This window comes from Ovis aries, chromosome 20, assembly GCF_016772045.2.
Source record: "Ovis aries strain OAR_USU_Benz2616 breed Rambouillet chromosome 20, ARS-UI_Ramb_v3.0, whole genome shotgun sequence".
NCBI classification, from domain to species: Eukaryota; Metazoa; Chordata; class Mammalia; order Artiodactyla; family Bovidae; genus Ovis; species Ovis aries.
Genome location: NC_056073.1, coordinates 22,339,149 through 22,362,124, shown reverse-complemented (window position 1 = coordinate 22,362,124; position 22,976 = coordinate 22,339,149). Strand labels below are relative to the sequence as shown.

Below are 22,976 nucleotides of genomic sequence, written 5' to 3'. Positions count from 1 at the left end.
ACTATGTTCTGTAGATTTTCTTTCCTTTATCTTTATCAGATTTGATGTGAGGTCAGAGGACTTTCTCTAGAAGTCAGATCTTTCCCACACTTCTAAAATACATTTTAAATGTGTAACAGAATCCAACTTGTGGTAATTATATATTTTATTTAAAAAAATCTTTTAAAAGTTTGAAAAAATCCCTCAAGTTTCAATTTACATAGATAATTTTTGTGGCATCCATTTTGTATAATTATAGCTGTTTTAGTTTTTCATTTGTATTTGCTAAATTTGTTTAGATTTAGTATGCTTGAAACCCACTCCAGTGTTCTTACCTGGAGAATCCCAGGGACGGAGGAGCCTGGTGGGCTGTCGTCTATGGGGTCGCACAGAGTTGGACACGACTGAAAAGGCTTTGCAGCAGCAGCGGCAGCAGTATGCTTGAAGTCACGTGAAATGACAACTAAGTAAAGACTGACCTTGATTGGTGTCAGATTCTCTAAACCCAGATATCAGCAAGCTGTTTCCTCTTATATCATTCACTTCAACCTCCCATGAATAAAAGTGCACCGTAAACTTTTGTTTACCCTTTGGACAGAGATCCTTCCTAAGTGAAATACTTTACAAAGTACTAAGTCTAAGACCCTAGTAGATAAAAGAAAAAGATGAGAAGAACTTGAAAAACAATAACCAAAATAAATAAATTAGGGGACGAATTGAGAGAGTGGCACTGATGTATATAGACTGCTGCTGCTGCTAATTTGCCTCAGTCATGTCCGACTCTGTGCGACCCCATAGACGGCAGCCCACCAGGCTCCCCCATCCCTGGGATTCTCCAGGCAAGAACACTGGAGTGGGTTGGCATTCCCTTCTCCAATGCATGAAAGTGAAAAGTGAAAGGGAAGTCGCTCAGTCGTGTCCGACTCTTAGCGACCCCATGAACTGCAGCCTACCAGGCTCGTCCGTCCATGGGATTTTCCAGGCAAGAGTACTGGAGTGGGGTGCCATTGCCTTCTCCGATATACAGACTACCATGTGAAAAATAAATAGCTAATGGGAACCTGCTGTATATCATAGGAAGGTCAGCTCAGTGCTTTGATGACCTAGAGGGGTGGGATGGGGCAGGGATGGGAGAAGGAGACTCAAGAGGGAAAGGATGTATGTATACATACAGCTGATCCACTTTGTTGTAGAGCAGAAACTATCACAACATTGTAAAGCAATTATGTTCCAATTAAAAACATTAATTTTTTACAAACCCATAGAATATATAACCAAAAAATTGAATGAATAAATGAATGGTTCTGCAAGAATAAGTAAGACTAACTCTGAAGCCTTTCTCCTCTAGTCCATGGTACTTCTCCGGAAGTGGTTATTTTGTCCACATTATAGCCTGAGTTGGGCACTCAGGTGCACCCAATAATGTCACCTGCATTACATAATATTTTAAATGCAGGTCTCAGCAGGCTCACAGCTTTTCACATTCTCTGACAGATACTCACGTTGACACTAGACTGCATGATAAACCCCAAGAAAGTGACAGGAATTCTATTAATACCTGGATACAGAATTCATAAGGGAACACAGTAGGTCAAGAAGAGATTCCTAAAGTAAGAAACTTTGCCCAAGAATAGACTCAATCAGTTTGATTTGGTCAAATCAGAGGGAAGAGTTTGAAAGAAGCAGCAAAAAGGTTGAATAAGAAAGACTAGCACAGGCATTTTTGAGAATTTGGCTGAAGAAGGAATAAACTTAAAGAGGTAAATAGTGTTTCAATCTATGTCTTAAGAGAGGAATATCATTAAGGGAGGAGAAAGGAGAAGATAGATGAAGCCAGAGACCATGATAGGAGGGGGTGAGTAGCAGAGAAGAGAAAAATAAATAATTGTTGGCTGAATATGATTTGGCTGGAAATGTGTTTAGAACCTGAATGTTTTTCACTTCCTGCTAATGATACACAATATTTATTTATTTTCCTCTCAATCTGGATGTGTTCCTTTGCAGTCAGTGTAATGGATAACTCCCTTACATCATAAGGCTGTCATGGCATAAGGTAATAAATATAACTGAATATGGAAAATATGAACTGCTAAGGGAATATTATAATAATCATGGCAAAAGTAAGTGTATATATGAATACTTTGACTCTAAAAATCAAGAGCCAGAGCAGTTGGATTCCATGAATGAAAGGGGAAAGAAACCAACAACAACAACAAAAAATCCAGCACAGTGACCACTGTCCAAGTGACCTGTGACCAGATTTCTGAGTGGGATTCTCAGCTGTCAGTGAGGAAGGCCCTGCCATGGGTAGTGTGCTTGGGTCCTGACTATGATGTTTTTATGTTGCTGGGTTTCATGAGGTCTTCTCTGTAGACATCTATCACAAACAGAGTTTAGATGCTCTAGGCATCTTTTACTTTGTTGTTGAGCTTCTCTCATAGAGATGAACCTGGAAAAGGAAAAGCTGTCTGCCTATGGCTATAGTTAATGTTTTTGATGCTATATCTGATGACAACTTATTTTTTATTGTAAACTCTTGGGAGTGGAGAAGCGTATAATGGGGCTTGGTGGTAAGTATAGCCTTTCTTACTGTCTCTGACACTGCTTTCAAGTTTGTCGTATTATTCTGATTTTAAACAAATACATATTAGACAAAGACAAGCTTAGTGAAGGCCACTCAATAGGCAAATTGAGATAGACGCAGGACCTACACTATAATTTCAATATTATGTCTGGGTCCTAAGTTGTTAGATGGGACCTTACATCCTAAGAAGTCTTTGGTATGAAGTCATTAAATGGTGACATGGCCAGATTTTAGGGTGTGGTATCCTTACTTTCTTAAGGATTTCTCCCTGAGTCCAGGAACTTTTCACATTTTAAGTTAACTCATTGTTGACCTTGAAGTTTATTGATGAGCATTATGGAAGAACCTGTAATGATCTAAAAATCGAATGCAGAGGTAATCACATAGCTGTGTCGTGCTCAGTCACTTCAGTCGTGTCTGACTCTTTGCAATTTATGGACTGTAGCCTGCCAGGCTCCTCTGTCCATGGGATTCTCCAGGCAAGAATATTGGAGTGGGTTGCTGTGCCAGGCATCAGGGGTCTTCCCAACTCTGGAAGTGAACCCATATCTTCTGCATCTCCTGCATTCCAGGCAGGTTCTTTACCCAGTGAGCCAGCTGGGAAGCCAATCACATCTAGACCCAAATGCAATTCAAATAAACATATATTTGATATCATTTATATAAAATTTAGCCTTCCCTGATGGCTTAGAGAGTAAAGAATCTGCCTACAATGCAGGAGACCAAGGTTTGATCCCTGGGTTGGGAAGATCCCCTCAAGAACAGAATGGCAACCCACTCCAGTATTATTGCCTGGAGAATCCCATGGACAGTGGAGCCTATAGGGTTACAGTCCGTGGGGGTCAAAAAGAATCAGACACAACTGAGCGACTAACACTTTCACTTGTTTTCATATAAAATTTTAAAAATTGTAATTGTGTTCTTCATCTTCATATGGTAGTAGGGTTACAGTCCGTGGGGGTCAAAAAGAATCAGACACAACTGAGCAACTAACACTTTCACTTGCTTTCATATAAAATTTTAAAAATTGTAATTGTGTTCTTCATCTTCATATGATACAGAAACAGGTATACTACTTTTGAACACTACTCTCTGTTCGTCTTCATGTTGTACATATGCCTCAAATTACTTATTCTTTCCAACATTCGCTGCCATTCCTATAGCACATACTTCCAATCAACATATACTATCATAGATATTGTATTTTTTTTCCTTCAAATACATACAAATTTTTTGGGGTTCCACAGGTAAGTGAAATAATGCACTATTTTTCTGTGTATGACTTCATACCACTAGAGAGTAGAACAATGTTTGCCAGGGGCTTAGAACTAGGGAAAGGTGAGATGTTGGTTAAAGCATACAAACTTCCAGTTATGATTCTTGTACGTTCTGCAGAACAGCGTGGTGATTATAATTACAAATTCTATACTGTGTACTTGAAATTTGCTAAGGAAGTGCATCTGAAGTGTTCTTACACTATTGGGTGGGGAAAACGGTAACTACTGAGGTGACGAATGTGTTAATTAGCTTGATCGCGGTAATCATTTCACAAGGTATACATGTATTAGGGAGAAGGCAACGGCACCCCACTCCAGTACTCTTGCCTGGAAAATCCCATGGGCGGAGGAGCCTGGTGGGCTGCCGTCTATGGGGTCGCTAAGAGTCGGACATGACTGAGCGACTTCACTTTCACGCATTGGAGAAGGAAATGGCAACCCACTCCAGTGTTCTTGCCTGGAGAATCCCAGGGATGGGGGAGCCTGGTGGGCTGCCCTCTATGGGGTCACACAGAGTCAGACACGACTGAATCGACTTAGCAGCAGCAGCATATATGTATTAAATCATGTACTCCTTAAGAATTCAGGCTGTACAACATAAATATATATAATTTGTGTCAATCATCCCTCAGTGAAGTTGGGAAATTTTTTAAAAATAAAAAACTCCCCAAATAGGTCCAGAATTTCATTTCTTAAAAGAAAACTTAAATATGTTCCACCTATCTTAAGTCTTCTTACATAGTACCTGAGTGCTACATGTATGGTTTCTACAAGGTTTTCCTTGTTTTACCCATATTATACTTTTTTTCATGCACAGTAGAGTAAGTAGCCAGTTTGTACAGTAAGAAAATTGTGCCTTCTAAGCACTTGCCACCCTTTTTCTTTGCTCTTTTCCAACACATTCCTTCTTTCCCTATGTCCTTTCATTCTTTCTAGGCTTCTTAAAGTAGTAAGAAAACTATTCAATTTAGCAAACATTATTTAAAGCCCATATTTTCAAATAGATCACAAATACTTCAAGGCCAATTAATCCAATTCATTGCTTCCAGCAAGATGAAAACGTTAAAAGAGGGTGAAATGACTCTTTAATCCAGAATTTGACATTAAAACAAACAGAAAAATAACCATTTTATTCAGATAATCTTCTTAACCTCACAAGACTATCTATCATTCTTAAATATCTCAGGTACCGTTCCCAAGTCTCCTAGTGTTTTCTCATGTGATTTTCTCTTCTTAGAATAATCTTACCTTTTATTCTTATTTGTTGAAAGCCCAATAAAACTTTACTTATAAAAACAGATGGTCAGCCTATGGACCATAATTTGCAATATTTGTCTTGACTACTAAATTATTTGACTTTCCTTAAATTTTATGCTCAAGGAGCATGCCTGCATCATTTCATCCTAGTCCTGGCCCTGTGATTTATCCTTTAAAATCTCCTATATTAAATCTTACCTAATACCTCAGGTAGGATCAGTTCTTTTTCTCCTAAAATTGCAAATGTTTGGCCATACTTTTATAACCATATTTATCACATTACAGAATAATTATACAAAAAGAAAAAAAAAAACCTTGTCTTCCTATATTTCTGTGACCCCAAATAAAGCACATCCTTTAGACCACATTTTGAGCTAACCATATTTGCTGGATGAATAAATTAATGAATGATAAAATCAAAATGAAAAAAAGTCTCTAAGGTGGGGCATTTTTCCTGCTGCCCTTAACACAGTCATTTTAATGCCTTAATTTACTTTTCAATGATGTTTTCCTTGGAGACTTTCATCCAAAATTAAAGATATTTTATGAAACATGGAGGCAAGAATCGTGTTTTCTATTATTTAAAAAATATGTATTTATTTGCTCAACTGCATCAGGTCTTGGTCGTGTCGCGTGGGATCTCTTGTTGCAGCGCAGTGAGCTGTGGCTCCTGGGCGTCGTTGCTCTGTGCCACATGGGATCTTAATGCCTGGAACGCAGATTGAACTGAGTCCCCTGCATTGCAAGGCAGATTCTGAATCACTAGACCACCAGGGAAGTCCCAATATCTGTTTTCTTTTAACACAATATACACCAAAGAAACGGGATTGAATTAGGCTTAAAGCTGTGAAACAGTGACCCCCGATGGGACAGAGATCAACCATTTTGAATCCTAATTACTTCAGGAAATTTGGTGGCGAGAGTAAGGGGTTCTTTTATGACAGGACCCATATTCACCTTCACCTCTCTTGTACCAAAAGTATGGTATATATGCAACCAAGTTTTGATAAATAAATAAATGCATAATGTACACAAATGAACTACAAAAAAGAAATTAAGCATTCTGAATAATAGGAACTTCTTATGACTTCTTATGAATATTGCTTTTCTGGTAAGTTATTTTTTTCTTAAATCATTTTTAAAGATGGAAATATAAATACATAAAAGAACAAAAATTGAAGTTATAATTAATTTCTAATGGCTGGACACCTACTTTATGCCAAATACATTTTTTTCCTAGTCTTTACATATACACATGCCTGCATACATGCAAAGTCACTCCAGTTTTGCCCAGCTCTTTACGACTGCATGGACTGTAGCCCACCAGATTCCTCTGTCCATGGTATTCTCTAGGCAAGAATACTGAAGTGGGTCATCATGCCTTCCTCCAGAGGATCTTCCCAACACATGGACGGAACCCAAGTCTCTTATATCTCCTGCATTGGCAGGCGGATTCTTTACCACTAGTGCCACCTGGGAAGCCCAACATATGCACAAGTCAGGTATTATTTTTCTTGCTCCAGTTTTTTTTTTTTTTTTTTAGTATATGTGCTTCAAAAAAGTACACATCTTTCTTCAAATAAAGAAACTGAGATCAAAGAGGTAAATACAGTACCCTAATTTAGTAAAGAATTTTGCAAGAACTCAAATTTAACTCCAATTCCAAGGTCTTTATGTTCCAACATCTTCATCCATGATAATTATATATTCATTCCATTTTGCATAACAGGAGACTTAGAGAAAATAAGTTTTGCAACTGAAAATTGTTTTGCCAAAAAAACAAAAAAAAAGGCAGAGTCTGGATTAAGGACCAGTAAATTTCACTCAGTTGTCCACACATAGAACCATTGTTGCTTCTGCCTCAGTTGTGCCTCAACTCATAACTTGTTTCTATTTTAAAATCTGTTTCCACCTTATACATATTACCTATTTTAATTTTCCATAGAATTGTGCTGTGAATGGAGTACTGAGATGCAGACCTTGACTTCATGCACATGTTCCTATAAAAACTTGCTCCGCCTGTCGCAGGTGTCCACAGCTGTCAAAGCAAAAAACATCGGGGTCTTCCTTGACCCATCTTCCTCTCACATTCCTTCCAGGTCCTGGCAATAAATCCTGTTGACTTTAAAATACATATTAAAATTCAGCTACTTCTCCTCTCACTCTGGCCTGAATCAAAATCATTTCTTACCCAGATTGTATTAATAGCCTCCTAACTGGTCCCCGAAGACTTTCCTGGTGGCTCAGCAGTAAAGAATCCACCAGCAGTGCAGGAGACACGGGTTCAATCCCTGGGTTGGGAAGATCCCCTGGAGAAGGAAATGACAACCCACTCCAGTATTCTCTCCTGGGAAATCCCATGGACAGAGACGCCTGGCAGGCTATAGTCCATGGCATTGCAAGAGTTGGACACGAGGCAGTGACTAAACCACAACCGACTGGTCTCTCAGCTTCCATCCTTACCCTCCTACAGTCTATTCTCGGGGCAGCAGCTAAAGAACTCTTTTTAAAAGACAAATCATATCATCTCATCTCTTTGTTCAAACTCCCTCCTTGTTCCCTATTTCACACAGTAATTTCTCACTATAATCTGTGAGGTTTGTCATAATCTGTCTCCCTTTTCCCCTATGATTTAATCTCCTCCTGCTCCTCCTCCCTGGACTCACGTCCCTTTTTCACACTTGCTTCCTTGCTGTTTCTCAGGCACTCTATCAGGTTCCCTGCTTCCTTAGGGTTCTTGTGCTCGCTGCTCCTTCTACCTGCACGGGTCTTCCTTAGGTCTGCTGGGTTAACAATTTCATCTGCCTTACTTGTTTCAGTTTGCCCTTCTCAGTGAGATCCATCCTAATGACTCTATTTTAAATTACACCTCTGCTCCCACCCCCTGCTCCCTAATCCTTCTTCCTCTTTCTACTCCTTTTTCCCCATATGGTTCACTGGAATTTAACATCCCATTTGTTTTACTCACATGTTATATCAGCTGTGCATGTTCTGTCTTCCCTAAATAGAATGAAAGTCCAATGATACTAGGTGTTGTTCTCTGTTTTGTCCACTGTTATATGCTAAGTGCTTTTAACGATGTCTGACAGACAGAACGTTCTTGTGACAAGTGGTCTTACTCTGTTTATGAATGTTGCACTACCGTCAGCTTATAAACCTCACCCTCCTCCCTTCCCCTTGTGCCTTATTTTTGGGAAATCTGAAGAATCCCCAGGTGTTCCCTCTTGGTCACTTGTTAAAGACTGAAATCATGCAAGCCCCTTTGTAAGTGAAACCTCACCCCAGCACCACCCCCTAATTGCTCATAAAATCCTGAACCTCTCCTTTCCTTGGTCTCATCAGCTATTTTGGACCTGTTTGAGAGATAGTCCTTGCCCCCACCAGAGACTCCAATCCTCTAATAAACTTCTGAATATTATTTTAAGGGGAAGGGGAATTGTGACATCAGTCTAGAAACCCAAACCAGATTTTGGATAGTGGTCCTTTCTGCCTTCCCAGAGTAGCAGCAACAGTGCTATAAAAATATAAGTGTTAAAGATTTTTTAAAATGCAAATGAAAACTGACACACAGAATCTAAATTGACAACTACCAAGGGAAGGTTCAAACGAATAGAAAGACTTTGGTCTTCCTGCACATGAGATGAGGGAGATCAGCAAAACTTTTCATACCAGAGGGGGCAAAAGCATTGAGCCTCCTGGATCCTAACCAGAAGAAGAACATGCAAATGACAAGAGAGGTCCATCTACTCCCAGCCCCACCTTATATGGAAAAAGCTGGAGCAATGTTGTCCAAACACCTCCTTGTGGTTACGCCATGCTAGCTCTTCCAGGTCAGGAAAAACTCATGCACTTCAAACTGGACAAGGAGACCTCAGACGATACATGGTACCATACTCTCAGACACAAACACAATACTAATCCATCACCTCCATCCCCTCAGAAGAGGGCTGGTTGAGAGCTCAGGAACTAGAGCCCCTGGTTAAGAGTGTTGTACCAATGGCAGTAAGGGCATTCCCCTGGGGAAGGGGTAAAGAATCTGTCTCTAATGCAGGAAATGTTGCAAGAGCTTTGGATTCGATCCCTGGGTCAGAAAGATCCTCTGGAGAAGAGGAAATGGCAACCCTCTCCTGTATTCTTACCTGGAAAATTCCATGGACAGAGGAGCCTTGTGGGCAACAGTTCACATATCACAAAGAATTGGACACAGCTTAGTGACTAAACAACAATCAGTGGTAGTAGGGGAGAATGCAGTGATGTTTCATAATTTGTTAATAAACTAGTATAAAAACATTCAGTTGCTTTTCTTTAGGAGCAGGGGTTTACTACTATGGTAACATTACATGTAAAGACCTAGGAATCCAAGATCTAAAGATATTTTGATTGATTTAATGCTTGTATTTGCTTGGAGGTAAAGAAGCTAAGTTTTGGCTGCTGAACTAGCAGATAAGCTTTATTTGACAGTTGTTTTTCTACACATGCCATGTTGTTGAGTTAACATATGTAGAGTAAGGGCTAACATATTCCTGTTGGTGAAAAACAAAAATATTATAGGAGATCAATATAAAGTTAATCCATGCTATCTGACCCATGGGAATGCTGCCATCATTGTATTTCTTTGATAAATTCTTGACCCATACCTGGTATCGGCATTCTGGTGTCTAGATCAGTTATAGCCTGATTATGTGTCAAAGATGCAGTGCAATTTATCCAGGAGCAAACTCAAGCTATTATATTTGTAGGAGTTGTACCACTGAGAATACAAAACTTTCTTCTGATAATGACCTCAAAATATGGGTTAGAGGTTGGTATGTAGGTATTTTTAGTTCTTAAGTGGTTTGATTAAGCTAAGGTAAAGTTTATTTCCCCTCAAGGCTTTTATGACTTACTATATACCCTCAAATTTGTCTTTTATTATCTTTCTTCCACAATCTGGCTAAACTAGTCATTTCTACTTTAATGTAAAATTCTTTCTCCTTTTTCAATCTTAAAAGTCGATCTTTTTTTTTTTCACTTTTCAGATAATTAAAATTTTTCTCTCAAGTATCTGATATTCTGTAGTAGTGGGATTAGATGTGTATATAGGAATATTCATAAAAATAAGAAAACTATGCTACTCATCTGTAAATATAAACAATCCTATTAGATTAGAGGAAGGCCAGAAAATTTTGGAGTGCTTATACTCCTTTGAAGCAGAATCACTGGATAGATTTTTAATAGTTATCCTTCTTAATTTTGCCAGTGTGGAATATTGGTTCTTTTAAAGGCTTTTTACTTGCAACACAATATATTTTCTTATCTCTAGACTCTTAAATTGTACAGATCATTGATTCTTTTGGTTGTTTTATTTAAAGAGCCATAAACTGTATAAATTTCTAGCCTATTTACTTTTTTAGGCTATTTTGAAATGTCTAACCACACATCATTGAATATTTTCTAAAGTGACAATTTCACATTTTTTTCTGGTTAAATGGGCTTGAATTTACCTTTAAAAATAAAGGATAAGTTTCTCCTTATGTCAGTGATTGAGTCTACCCCAGAATCCTATTGGAATGTTCCCTGCAGTCTATGTTTTATCTTAATTTAATTTACAAATTGAAACTGTGTTCAATCTTCTCTTCAGGAGAGGCTTTTGAAGTTGCCTTATGTAGTGTACTTTCAATATTGTATTAAAAAATTTTTATATCTGTGCTACATAAATTTTCTCTTTTCTACTCTGCTGATTTTGAATATCCTCTCCATCAATGGGCTAATGATTAATTGAGCCACTTGGTGCAGCTCTATAGTCCAATATAATAAGTAGTTCACAAAATTATTAGAGTGACTTGCTGTTTTGATTGCTAAGTACAAGGTTCAAAGAAAGTGAATATTTGTTGCTTTATCTCTTAATTTTCCTCAAACTAAAGCATATTAACTTATTGATTTTGACATGTCAGAAATCCTACTTAATGACCATTTTTATACTAAGTAAAAACTATTTTGGTCCCTATTCAAGTAAAATCCAGGAATTGGAAAAAAGTGTAGCTTAATTCAGAAAGTCAAAGTGCTTCCTAGGAGAAGTTTGAGATTTTGACATAGACAAATTCATAACAAACAAAAATCAGAGGCAGTTAGACACAAAGTGTGTTTATAAACAGTGTCTTGAATTTCCCAGCCAAACAGAAGTCTAGGAACAGTGTTTTCTTAAGTTTGTGGAAATTATTTTTCATATTTTAAGTACTCCCCCCAAAAATTCACATATGTTGAGCAAAAATGATGTACATGATCTTTGTGGCAGTACTATTTATAATAGCCATACACTAGAAGCAACTCAATTTTTTAATCAGAAAATGGATAAATAAATGGTGGTCTAGTCATACATATGAGAAATGGAATGAATGACCTATTTTATTATTCACACCAACATGGCTGAATCTCACAAACAGGATGAAAGATACTTGTCTCCAAAAATTATAGATTGTCTGATTTTCTCAATATAAAATACAAACGCAAAGAGAATCCATGGAAATTGAAGTCAGCTAGCGATTACCTTTTTGTAGGTGAGTAAGGGGAGTGGCTGAGATGCTGACAATTTTCTCATTTTGATTTCAGTGATAATTATACACATTTATCATGGTGTACATTCAAGTTTTTTTTTTTACTTGTTCTATATTTAACACTTCAAAAAGATTAATAACAACAACAAAACCTGGAAATTCAATTCTGATAAATTAGTTATAAAATAAAGTAAATCTTTCAAATACTTCCCACATACACACATACCTTCCTTAGACCCCTCTACCTCTTATATATTTTTTTCTATTTAGATAGGCACAAGCCCACATTGTGTTTCTCAAAGAAGACAATCCTGTCTCACAGCAATTTTTTGCCATTATTACAAATACATAAGTCTGAATGGCTAACCACTAATGATTATTTCTCACTCTGCTTTCTCTCCTCTCTCTTTCTATCTCCCTCCACCCACAGACTGAATATAACATTGTAAAATACTTATATATTTGCAGTTTTAAAAAAGAAAATTGTTTTCTTAATTCCCCTTACCATTTTAACCATTGTATATATGTGTATATATATATGTATATATACATACATGTCAGCATGACCTACTTAATACATCATCTCTGAAGAATTAAAATTTGTAACCAACTTCAGAACAGTATTTTTGCTCATACTATGAAATAACTTTAATGTCATTCCAATATGTTCTTTCTTAGACTCCCAAGTAAAGCCAGAAGGGGCAGAGGCAAGTACTGTGTTAAAAATATTGTAGCAGGAGGGGAAGCAGGAAAAGGGTGGAAGGAAGGTTTAGAATTGACAGAACATTTTGTGTCTCCAAAATTATTCTAATGCCATTCAATTTTAATTCAGGGTGAAGATTCGGGTCAGTTGCTCATTAATCCAATCTGGCTTTCGCTTCTAGGCTACTATTATTAACTCCCTTATTCAGATGTTATTCAAATGAGTCTCTCTATTAAAAGAAGTGAACTGATGCAGGCAAAACATATTGTTAGTAAATCTTCCCCAGTTTGGCAACACATTAATGATAGATCTGGCATTCTCAGTGTCAAAAACTCCATCGGCATCTGTTACAACAGAATCAAGATAAAATGAGCGAGATGAAAACAAATGGAGGCAGGGAGGGGAAAGTGCTATCAAATATTTGAAATGCTCTACAGATTCTTTGTCTCCAAAGACTCTCTCACTTTTCAACAAATTGATCAAGAACTTGGTACCACATTACGCAAATAACTTATCTGCGGAAATACAAACAGGTAAACATGTATCGATAACTGTATGGAAATACTCAGGGCAGATAGATGCTGTCAGAATAAAGTATCTGAACATGTCTTTGATGGATTCCTCCTTCTTTGTAACTCTTTTGTCCCTGCTTATACCCATTCCACCAGGCACATCCTCTTTTACACCCAAATGTCCAGTAGTTTAAACATGGTGCCTAACCGAGCATTAAACAGTACAGCATCGTTCATCAACCCTGAATCTCATTCTGGAAAAACCTTATTCTATAAGTTGATTGCACTTATCAGGCATTCAGATCTGACTAATGTAATTCTTCATTAACAAATTATCCTGCTAAAGACACTGCTGCTACTAAGTCGCTTCAGTCGTGTCCGACTCTGTGCAGCCCCATAGATGGCAGCCCACCAGGCTGCCCCGTCCCTGGGATTCTCCAGGCAAGAACACTGGAGGGGGTTGCCATTTCCTTCTCCAATACATGAAAGTGAAAAGTGAAAGTGAAGTTGTTCAGTCGTGTCCGACTCTTCACGACCCCATGAACTGCAGCCCACCAGGCTCCTCCGTCCATGGGATTTTCCAGGCAAGAGTACTGGAGTGGGGTGCCATTGCCTTCTCTGACTAAAGACACTAATAGTATAAGTCATCAAAGCATAGACTCTGGAGCTAGGCTGTGAGGGTTCAAATCCTACCACTAGCTATGAGACCTGGATCAAGTTTTTTTACTTTTCTTTTCCAAGTTTTTTCATTTCTAAAATGGATAATAAAAATAGTACCTACTTACTGGGCTTTTAAGAGATTGAATGAATTAAAATATGCAAGTTATTTAGGGCAGTGTCTGACATAGTAAGCACTGTTTTATAACTGTTATTCTTATATGTCAAAGAAATTTTATTTTAAATAGGAGTTCTTGGAGATGCCAGTAATCTAAATCCAAAGAAAGACTTTCTAATTGGAAAAATACTAGAACAGCTTATGAAGCAGCTAGGGAAAAATATACACAAATATTTTAAGAACTCTCAAAATAAGCCCTCTCTCTAGTGTATGATTACTGCCAGGTTACAGATAATTGAGGTCCAATGAGATGACATTGCCTGGCTAAGGACATAGAGTTAGTTAGTGAAGGATGGTGACAAAGTTTGTCTTGGTAGAGCTAAGAGGTGCAGCACTAGGGATCTGGGTCTTTCAATGAAAATGATGAGACCCTAAGAGCTTCAGTATGCCAAAATCTCTCTTCCCCAGTTCTCAAATCTACATCTCCTTCTAGTCTGTCTTCAGCTGTGGGTAATACATTCAGGTGCCTCCAAGACACTTCTGTTTCTGTAACCCAGTGTATTCCTCTGTTTATACATATGAATATTTTGTACCCCACTGGTGCTGGAGATAATGACTATGTTTGAAATCAAAAGGGATTTTGCTTAGGATGGCAAATTAACGAAGTAACAAAGTTTGCTTATAAAACTTTCTCGGGCTCATATTCCATATCTCTTGTGATAAGGATGATCTCCATCCTCCCAGTGTAGGGAGGATGCATTCCCATAGGAGCTTTTTTCCCCTGATTTCAGGGGAATAAAGTGGGTCAGAGTGTTCTTCTTATACAGACTGTTTCTCAAGTAAACTTTAATTCAAAATAATCCATACGGTAGCTTAGCACATTTGGGGCTCCCTTCCCCAAGTCCAGTCACTCTTATAGCTGCTGCTACTGCTGCTGCTAAGTCGCTTCAGTCATGTCTGACTCTGTGCGACCCCATAGAGGGCAGCCCACCAGGCTCCCCTGTCCCTGGGATTCTCCAGGCAAGAACACTGGAGCAGGTGGCCATTTCCTTCTCCAATGCATAAAAGTGAAAGGTGAAAGTGAAGTCGCTCAGTCGTGTCCGACTCTTAACAACCCCATAGACAGCAGCCCACCAGGCTCCTCCATCCATGGGATTTTCCAGGCAAGAGTACTGGAGTGGGGTGCCATTGCCTTCTCCTACTCCTATAGCTAACTCCTACCTATTCTCCTATCACTGCCACTTCTTCTAGAATTTCTCACTAGACTAGACTCCTTGAATTATGCTGAATTAGAGGCCTGATGTTATAAACTCTTGAAGCTTCCAGGTATGTGCTGTGTTTACATTACAGATGACCTTGCCCCCTTTTGATGGTCAATTTGCTAGGGCATCTTTTTCATACCGTATACACACTACAGAAACAGTGACTACGCAACTTCAAGAGTAGTCAGTCACTACAGATTTTCTGGTTACTGCTCTGTCAAAGAAAGTAGCCCAGATCCTAACAAGTATGGACTGGCTTGCTGGTTTCATTCCAGCACTCTCAGGATCTGCCTTTTAAACTGTATTTGCAAAGTCTAGTGAGGTCTTATTATGCCCACCTTTTGTGACTGGTCCATCCAACATGAGGATGATTCATTGTGAGTAAATACCAGTCACATTCATGTGTGGGCACCTGAGACCCAGCCCAGCATGCTACAGAGAGAGATACTCAGGGATGTGATGGGGCTGGCGGTGGGTGTGGTGGAGGGAACAAGGGGTGGGGAGGGTGGGGGGAGCAGGCTAACAAAAAGCATTTGCTCACGTTCTCCACTCAGTAACACATTGCGCCTCTCTTTAACTGATGAAAAATCGCTCTCGCTAAAACCTTCAGGTATAATGTCTCCTTCAGAAAATATTTTAGACTTCCTCTCAACACTCTCTGTCCCTCTAAGGTATTCTCAAAGTATTATTGGTCCATATTCTGTGAAAGCCCTTATCGTATTTTATTAAAATCTTCAGAGTTAGTTTCTCCCACTAAACCATAATCTCTTTGAGAACATGGGTCTATTTTTAATTTGTATTTGAATTCCAATCACCTAATTTAGTATGCATTGAATGCGTGCCTGTTGAATTTTGTAAAGCAGAACTAAGAGTATGGCCCCCGGATGTTCACTGAAGTGAACCGCGGAGGTGAACATTGGACTATTAGGTGGGTCATCCTCAAATCATCCCCTTCAGACTGTCTCTCATCTTTCTTCACACCCCCATCTTTCTCAATAACTCTTGTTTATATAATATTTTTCCAGGTATCCCTATCCAATAACAGGTGGAATATGAAAATTTGTCTTTGAGGACTTAAGTCCCAGGCAGATTATCCTTCCAAGTGAGAGAAAGCAAAATCCCAGAAGGAATAAGCCACTTTCCAGATAATATCTTTATCTGTTGTACCCCTTCCCTGAATTTAGGATCAATATTCTTAACTCCGGGAAGACAATGTATTCTAATTTTCTAGTATATATCTTGTAGAATGGCAGCTTTCCTAGATTATCGTATCTCGTTTTCTTTCTAACAACTGTCTCACACAGACAGTTCACTCTGAACTTACCCCTCGCATAAGTAGATCACTAGGAAAAAGTCTACCTTTCTACAGCTTCTATAGAAAATAATTCTCTTCTGAGTGTGAAAGGGCCCAGAAAGTTGAGATATCTTTGAAAAGTAGAAAAAATGTTGGCTTCCTATCCATTTTGGAGGTTATAAGTTATTTGGTTCTAGTTTTTCCCTCCCCCAGCAAGTAAAAATCATAATTTCTCATTCACTGACTATCATGGATGGGATTATGTAACTACCATGGACACGTCCTAATGAGGTGGACTTCTTAGATGTTTCAGCTCTAGAATGTTCCAGATACTACACGACATACTTTATGAACATTCCTCTGCATGCTGTAGATTAGGAAATTGAGGCACAGGAGCTTTCAAAGTTTACACAGCGATTGAGCTGAAACCTACTTCTTGCAGTGCTCACCTTCTCTGCCTCCAACTCTAAAGTGCCTGCGTTTTGTGTCTGTGTACCAGGTAAGTGTACATTTCTGCATAGTGAAGACCGCATCTTTACTCTGTTCAGTGCTAAGCCCAGGGCCTTAATGATTCTTAATTACATTTTTATATCATAAGTGAAAGAATCATAAATGTGCTGAAGGTTAAGAGCTGACTTATATTTTATACCTTAAATAGTAAAAGAAACATTCACTTGGGTTTTTTCCCCCCAAATTTCAATTTCTTTAAGCTTGTTTAAACAAAGTATTCAAAGAACACACTTTAAAGAAAACACTCTTTATGAATGACAGTTTTGGAAAGAATATTATACTCACAATGAAACAGCAGAAAGTTCAACGTAAGGATAGCTAACATTTGTCTAATACTTAATAGGAGTGAAGGTTTTCATGGACATCACTGAAATGTCCATGATTACAGGGAATACCCTGTGATCATTAGGATAACCTTCAGATGTGATTGTTACTATTACCCTCAATTTCACAGATGGGAAATTAGGTCTCAGAAGTTACTAGGTATCTTGCTAATATATAAAGCAGACAAGCAGTAGAGTCAGGATTGACCCTAAGCAGTCCGTCATCATAGCCTTCATTCTTCAACATTTGCATTAATACAACACTGAGAAATGCCTTCCCTTTTCTGCACTGAATATTTTAGACTCTTAAGGACTTATGATTTGTTTTATGTACTCTATAAATTATAAACAATAAATCCCCATTAATCTGTCATGATTCTGGCCTTTCCGTGGTACACCATGTGCACATTCCCTGATGATCACTAGAGGGCAGCAGTCATGTTTTTAGGGTGGGTTAATTCTAACTAGAAACCATGATTGTATGCAAGATATAGTCAGGCAACCACTCTTCAGTTGTGAAAGGATAGTATAAAACCAGTTTAATTTGCCATGAATTCAACAAATAATTTTATGTGTCACTTTGGAGTCAAAGAGAGACATTCTCTACTCCACGAGTTTGCAATATATCTGGGGGGGAGCTGTGCACATGTTATAAATTTTAAAAAGTAGAGTGGACACTAAGACTTGGAAGCTTAGAAGAACAAGCTATTGTCAGCCAAAGAAATAATATTACATGCTTATAAACTGCTTTTACAATTTCAAAGATTTTGTTTCTTTTGGATTCTCACACCTTTATAGAAGTATAATTCTCCTCCTCCTCCTCCTCCTCCTCTTTAGAGATGGTTTGCCCCAATTCCTGGTTTGCTACTAGCACTGGTGAGATTTTCGTTTGCATCTTCAAACCATTCAGACCATTGTTCTTCTTACCCTTGCAGGAATTTAACATGTAACTAACTGATAGAAATTGACCATTTCTACATCTTGGTGTTTTGACTAATTGTTCTTCTCCCCAGTTCATTCCATCTGTCTAGAAATAGTTGGTGTATTTTGGTTGTTTGCAGACTTTACGCCTAAAATGGCTGAATAGACCAAACAAGTGTGTATGTTTTTTTGTTTTTAATTTAAAAAAAAGAAAACTGAGTTGTATGCCTCAGACCTTGTTTGCCAAGTTTCAACAAGGAGAGAATTTTTATGGTCAAATTATAAAACCCTGAAAATAGGACTTTATAATGGAAATGCTGATACAACCGTAACTATAGCATAGCAATTGCAGCGCTATAAGAAAATTGGTTTAGATAATATACCCTTCTGGAATGAATGCCATTCTAAATGATTGTGCATCTCCATAAATCTAAGCTAACTCAGTAATTCAAAATTACAAAGATTTAAGTTTAGTACCAATAAGCAATAAACTTATGGCTACTGCTATAATAACTGTTGGTCCCTACACCCTTATTTCACAGCAGGTGGTCTGCTCCATGCTGGTTGCAGACTGAATGAAAGCAGGCAACACTTGGAAACTAATTCCTGAAGCTGATGGAAGACTCCAGAGCCATTTCAACTGGTGAAATAGTGCTGTGCTTTGTGCACTTTTTTTTTCTTTTTAAATTAAATGCTCTGAGACATTTGACCTTTCTGACAAATGAAGGGCAAACACAACTTTACTCTCATTTCATGTCACAAATATGTCTCTAAATATTTCAAACTATCTTCAGCAGATTGTTTCTTGTTCGTAAGTCATTATTAACACAATATCCCTGTTAAAAAAAGGAAAATAACTTATTGTCATTGAGTAAAAAAAAAAATTGATAAAGGGCTTTAGTTATTCCATCAATGTTTGACTCGGGACAACCAAGCCAAGAAATCTTGCTCCTTATTCCTAATCTTTTCATAAGACCATCACATATTTTGTTTGAAATGTATGTTCAGGTTTCACAATTTAAAATGCTCATTTTTAAACGATGAGGTAAGACATATGGAAAAGCCTTCTTCACAGGAAGAAATAGTTTCAGGCAACCATTGATGAGATCCAGTCCTCCTGGTTTTAGAATTCTGACATTTTTCTAAATATTGATGAAGTGTTTTTCTGAGCTATTATAAAATAGATTAACAAATCTTTATTAATATCAGTAGTTTAGATGATTTAAAGTTTGGCCTAGGTTTGTATGAACCCCACTTTTTCTTTTCTTTTTTTTTTAATACTTCCTTATCTAGCTGGTGGGTCAGATGGTAAAGTCTGCCTGCAATGTGGGAGACCCGGGTTCCCTGCCTGGTTTGGGAAGATTCCTGGTGGCTCAGATGGTAAACAGTCTGCCTGCAGTGTGGCAGACTGGGTTCCATCCATGGGTTGAGAAGATTCCCTGGAAAAGGGAATGGCAACACATTCCAGTATTCTTGCCTGGTGAGAATTCCTTGGACAGAGGAACCTGGCAAGCTACCGTCCACAAGGTCACAAAGAGTCAGACATGACTAGCTACTAACACACACACACACACACACACACACACACACACACAATCTAGAACCAAACCTTACACAGAATAATCACTGAATAAATTATTTTCTCTTTTTTCTTACTTTGAGGAAAATGAGGTTAATTTAAAGGAGAAAGTGGTATTCAAGATAAAAGAAAGAGAGATGATTGTTAAAGCCAAACTCTGATGAAAATTATTGAAAATAGTAAAGAATATAGCTTAAAATACTAAATGAACATAATATTGAATTTGAAATTAACTGATTTTAAGCATCATGGATTCCCATGAAACAATAAGTATAGTATGAGGTGGTCTTACAGAAACCTCTGTTGAGAAAAGATGTTTCCTTTGGCTAGGGTTTTTTACTTAAAAAGAAAAAAATATTATGTATGTTAATCAATTTGAGAATAAAAATATCAAATAAAATATGTAACTTTATTCTTATGTGTGCATGCTGAATCACTCCAGTCATGTCCGACTCTTTGTGACCCATGGACTGTAGCCCAGCTCCTCTGTTCATGGGATTCTCCTGGCAACAATACTGGAGTGGGTTGCCATGCCTTCCTCCAGGGGATCTTCCCAATCCAGGATCGAACCCACATCTCTATGTCTCCTGCATTGGAAGGTTGTTTACCACTAATGCCACCTGGGAAACCCAATTTTATTTAAGGAAGCATATTTTATTTTGTTTTATTTATTGAAATATAACTGTCTTACTTTTTTTTCTTTTTATTTAAAAGTGGTAGACTTGGCATATTTTTTAAAAATTTGTTACCAGTACTTTGAATACAATAATCATAGTAAAGTCTAACAAGTGGAAATTCATAAACTTTGGGGCCACATATGGTTAAAAAATATTCTTCAGGAAGTTTCCAAACTGCTGAGCTTTGACAGTTCATTGACTTGCTTGTTACTGTTTTATGAAGTGACACATTTACCATGTAACATTGAGATGTACAAAAAGAATATATTTTCTTTTTAATTCACATAATAAGTCTTATGATTGCCATTTCCGTGGATAATGGGGAACTCCATTCCCTGTCAATCCCTTTGGGCCACTCAGCCCTAGATAATTTATCAGTTTAAAACTGACTTTCTTCTTTGGTTACTCCAAAATTTTCACTTCAATGTAAGTAGTGTTTAGATATAGTAGTTTAATGAAGATTTCGGCGTCACTGGGAGGATTCACACTGTGGCAGGAGCAGTCTGCTGTCTCTGCCTGGCTTTCAGCCTCTCAGTTTCCTGGAGCAACAAATTATTTTTGCTTTCTTGTGCAGGTGCTTTCATTTACTTGCACTTAGGGAATACATTCCTACCCAAAGTAAACTTTTCAAAGAAGGTGCTCAATATAGCAGGGGTGTTTTTCTAGAAAGGACGTATACCACCTGCCAGTGCAATATTAGCATATTTTACACAGCATACTGTAACACAAATGTTGGAATTGTATACAAGTCATGTAGTTTAGATTTCTACAGTTCATCTATATTTTTGGACGTCGCTGGAGTTCTTTTCACTAACTGGCCATTTTGAACAGACCACAGGTTATTCATTCTCCTCCATGAAATTTGTTTCCAATGATACTCTACTACAAATGATATTGTCATGATTATTCTTGTACCTATCTCTTGGAAGATAACTTATATTTTAACATTATATTTAGATCTGAGAGAAAGGATTGCACAGTACTAGAAGATGCTGCATTCTTCAATAGCTGTTTGGTTGAAATGAGAGTTTGAGCTGTCTCCTTTGGGAAGGCGGGGAGGCTGTCCTACATATGGGACAAAAATGTTAATGGATGCTTGCTGACCAGAAAAGTTAACTGGGCTTAAGACTGGCTGCTGCTGCTAAGTCGCTTCAGTTGTGTCTGACTCTGTGCGACCCCATAGACGGCAGCCCACCAGGCTCCCCCGTCCCTGGTTTGCTGTTCCCAAATTCATTTTCTCTTCCTTCTGATATCACAGTAGGCATATTTCAGCCTATTTTAGAATTAAAAGTGCTCACCTGACTGAGTTCTGGTTAAAGGAAGTAGTATGTAATATTTTTAGGACTGTTCCATAAAATCACCCATAAAAGAGTCTGTTTCTCCTCCACTTTCCTCAGTCACCTTGAAACCCACATGTTGGAAAGGAATAGAATCCGAAAATGGAAGAGGAAAGTGAAAGTGAAAGTGTTAGTCATTCAGTCATGTCTGACTCTTTGTGACCCCACAAACTGTAACCCACCAGGCTCCTCTGTCCACAGAATTCTCCAGGCAAGCATACTGGAGTGGGTTGCCATTTCCTACTCCAGAGAATCTTCCCAACTCAGAGAACAGGACTTGGGTCTTAAAATCTACAGCTTGGAAGATACACCCCCTACAGATCAATGTTACCCATTTTGACATTACATGGGAAAGAAAGAAACGACTTTCAGGTTTAAGGCATTGTACACATCTGGGTTTCTCTGTTATAGCATCAAGCATAACCTAAACTGTATACTATTTATGAATCTGTTTCTCTTCTCTTTAAATGAAGATAGCAATAACCACCCAGTAAAGTTATGTCAGAACACGTGGAAAGTGTCTAGTATAATACTCAGCGTGAAGAAGTGAAATGAAAGTCACTCAGTTGCATCTAACTTGGTGACCCCATGGACTGTTGCCCTCCTGACTGTAGCCTGCATTATAGACAGAGCCTTTACTGTCTGAGCCACTGAGAAAACCCAATACTCAACGTAGTGATGCACAGTATTTTTTTTTAATTTTAAGAGTTTCTGAGTAAGGAAGAGGCATTAGACTTCTTTCTAGCGAATTCTTCACATTCAGGGAGAATACTGAAATGTATAAAAAACGATTATATATTTTCCAGGGGAGGAGCTTCCCAGGTGGCACTCGTGGTAAAGAATCTGCCTGCCAATGCAGCAGACACAAGAGACGCGGGTTCAATCCCTTGGTCAGGAAGATCCCCTGGAGTAGGAATTCTTGCCATTCTTTCCATTCTTGCCTGGAAAATTCCATGGGCAGAGGAGCCTGGTGGGCAACAGTCCATGAAGTCACAAAGAGTCGAATACAACTGAGCACACACAGAAACTTTTTTTTTTTTTACATTTTTATATTCTGGGACTATGAACATAAAACTGTCCTGTAACTAAAAAGAAAATGTAATTTTCACCAAAACTTTCCATTCTCCCTCTGAAAGCACTCAATAGTAAATGAAAAAAACAAAGGTTTTGATGCGTATCTTCCTTATGCAACAAGTATAGTGAAGTCATTTTCTTAACCCCCAGTGACATAGTTAAGGGAAAAGAAAAAAAAAGATAATCATGTTTTGGTTCTTCTTCTTCTACCCTGAACATTCTGGAGCCTTACACTGGTGAGCAGCTCCACTTTGCTTGCTTCTGTGACCTTGAACCAAGAGGAGTTACATTAGTGATCAAAGGAACAAGGAGGATTTGAAGATTAAATATTAGCCTCATACAAAAAATGTTCCAATGTTGCCCTAATCTACAGGCAACA

General features: G+C 38.1%; 1 non-coding gene across 2 annotated transcripts in view; it reads left to right on the top strand.

Moving 5' to 3' along the window:
• Nucleotides 1–22,976, top strand: part of LOC105603737 (uncharacterized) — a 43,362-nt gene that overhangs the window by 6,998 nt on the left and 13,388 nt on the right. Inside the window, exon 1 of one of the 2 annotated variants that reach the window (XR_009597735.1) lies at nt 18,455–18,573. The exons of the other annotated variant lie outside the window; for it this stretch is intronic. This is a non-coding gene — a transcript (uncharacterized LOC105603737). Of the gene's footprint in view, nt 1–18,454; nt 18,574–22,976 lie in introns of those variants that run through there. 2 annotated transcript variants of the gene reach the window in all.